The sequence below is a fragment of the Loa loa genome, assembly GCF_000183805.2.
Source record: "Loa loa unplaced genomic scaffold supercont3.429, whole genome shotgun sequence".
NCBI classification, from domain to species: domain Eukaryota; kingdom Metazoa; phylum Nematoda; class Chromadorea; order Rhabditida; family Onchocercidae; genus Loa; species Loa loa.
Genome location: NW_018108609.1, coordinates 10,289 through 13,483, shown reverse-complemented (window position 1 = coordinate 13,483; position 3,195 = coordinate 10,289).

Below are 3,195 nucleotides of genomic sequence, written 5' to 3'. Positions count from 1 at the left end.
TTACATATTAAATTCGTTTAACCGTTAAGAATACTAATTGTTATTTTTTGAAGAACGTGATTTCCACCTATGATGGCTTATTTCCTTATATTTCATTTGTTGGCTAACTTTATCTCAATAATATTTATCCCTAAATTGAAATTCTTAAAAGTGTTACTTGCATTAGCCATTCCTTCCTGGCTATACAAGCATATGACAACGATAACCAATACTGCAAGCTTCAATACCATTCCTGACTGTAAGATTATTAAGAGCATATTCAAATCGTTTAATTAATTTTTGATTGAACAATTGCAAATGTTCATCAGCAAACGAAGAGGACAAAGACGAAGCTAAAAGATTGTCGCAGAGGACAGCACACCTTGTAAGATATGATCTTATGATGAGTCTGTTACATTTACGCTATAAATTAAGATTACTAAGTTTAATTTTGAATAAAGAATTGAAAGGATGACAATCTTTAGTTAATTCAAGGGGAAGCGGAAAAGATGACAAGCAGAGTTTAAGGAATTTCTTTGAAAAAATTGTTGGTTCCCATTGCTTTCGCCTATTTTATATATGAGGAGGCAATAATAATATCGTTGGTGACATGCTATCAATGCGACAATAAAGTTTACATTCAATCTGTGACAAATAATTTTGTTGTAAATCTTAGGATCAAAAAATCTTTATTCATTTTTTGTATGTAAACCAAAAATTAGTAATGTTGTGAGCCAAGATCAGAAATCAATTTTCAATGATAAATATATCGGAAATGTATCGAATTATCTTGTCAAGCAATAAGAATGGAATTAACTTAATAAACTTAAACCAATTATTGTAGAAAATCTTAAAACAAGAATTCTATCCTTTGGATTCATAGAAGATTTGAATTTACAAGTGGTACATAAACATTTCTAAATTGTGAAATATGATGTACCTATTTATTGTAGAATTTCTCAGTTTGATGAAATCTTTTTTTTTTGCAATTACTTAAAATGAGTTGATCAATATTTTTAGTAATCTTCTATCGATATAGAAACCGAAGAATCCGATCCTACAGTAATACTGCGTAAAATTAATTGTTTACTTTCATAAGGTGTCGTTTAAAGTAGCGGTTGTTATCCATTTCTGAATTGTAGTTGTAATGCACAGATAATGATGACTTTTTGTCGATTTGTCGTCACTGTCATTGTAGTGTGTTGACAAAATGAAGGATTAGAAGTAAATAAAATGACATGATCGAAGTTCATATGCTAAATTTATTTAAAAAGTGATACGATTATTTAAACGAAAAGGAAAGAAAGCGATGGAGATAGCGACAAATATTACGATGACACAAATAATTTAAAATTGATCTTCGAATATTTTTATGGCCTCTTTTGAAGAACAATGAAATATGATAGTATCGTAAATTCAAATATTCAATAAAAGTATTGTTCAATTAAAAGATAAAAAAAAATAATTCTTTGAGAATGAATAAATAAGTATTATCAAATGAAAATATTAAAATCATAATAAAAATATATATAAAAAGACTGTTTTATTCTTTCAAATCATATGTAATATCCATTCATTCTTATCATTTTGTGTGAATATTTGAGTATTTGTATTTTGAAGAGTATTTGTATTTGAATTTGAGTATTTGTGCTTGTATTTGAATTAACTAATTTAAGTATATGTTCCTCCGTAGAAAGCGAAGTTTTTGAATTTTCTACTATTCTTTATCCATTGCTCTTTCTCGTTGGCATTAATTTAATTCCGATATATTCTTTCATACCTATTATTTGTGAAGCTTTCCAATATTAACCGTTAATCAATCCCTGAATGTATATATATGGAATTAAACGGAATTAAGGAATTACGGAATTAAATATATACAATAAACAATAACAAATATACATGAACAATTAGAGATGCCAATTGTTTGCAATTAATAGTAATAGTTGCAGCCAATAAATACCATATGATAACATTTATCATGATTATCACAATACTTATCATAATATTATAAATAATAATGTTTATCATAATATCAATTATCAAAAATTTTGAAACAATTACAGCAAGCAAAAAGAATTTATGCATTAATCGATTAATCTATAATTGATACTTTTGTTGATATAATCAAAAAAAAAAAAGTGATATAATTGATTAATTGGAGTATAACACAAATAGCTCAGGTCAAGTTTCATTTTTTTAATAGCTTACAGAGGTCAATCTTAAATAATCTCTATGTTATCGTAATATTTGTCGCTTTCTCCTTCGCTTTTTTTTCCCCCTTTACATTTAAATAATCGTTGTCATTTTTGAATAAATTTAGCATTCAGAAAGTAAGATATCAGATAAATGATATGTAATGAGAATATGTTTATAATTACAAGTTGGCAATATTTCCTAATTGAATATTAAATGATACCTTTAAATAATTCAGTTATTATATATAGTACTGATTTTAAATTACTTTTATGTTACTTTTGAATAAAGAGAAAAAATTCACAAAAGATAAATATTTGCAATGTTTACGACATGTTTACTATTTGGCAAATAAAAATATCTGAAATAATTTGAAATTAGCAATCACAACTATTTATCACATTACATTTGTAATTAGTAAATCATAATTAGTGGTTTAATAGCAAAAATAGGTCCAAATTTGGGGATTAATTAGATTGAGTGCATGAATTTGAAATGCTTGACAAGATAATTCGATGCATTTTTTGATATTCAAATATTTCTGTGATTACTCATTTATCGCTGAAATTGATTTCTGATCTGAATTGGTGAAACATTGGCCCCTTATATTACTAATTTTTGCTTTGCATACAAAAATGAATAAAGTTTTTTGATTCTAAGATATATAATAAATTATTTGTCACAGATTGAATGTAAACTTTATTGTCACATTGATAGCATGTCACCAGCGATATTATTATTGCCTTCTCATATATAAAATAGGCGAAAGCAATGGGAACCAATAATTTTTTTCAAAGAAATTCTTTAAACTCTGCTTGTCATCTTTTCCCCTTCCCCTTGAATTAACTAAAGATTGTCATCCTTTCAATTCTTTATTCAAAATTAAACTTAGTAATCTTAATTTATAGCGTAAATGTAACAGACTCATCATAAGATCGTATCTTACAAGGTGTGCTGTCCTCTGCGACAATCTTTTAGCATCGTCTTTGTCCTCTTCGTTTACTGATGAACATTTACAAT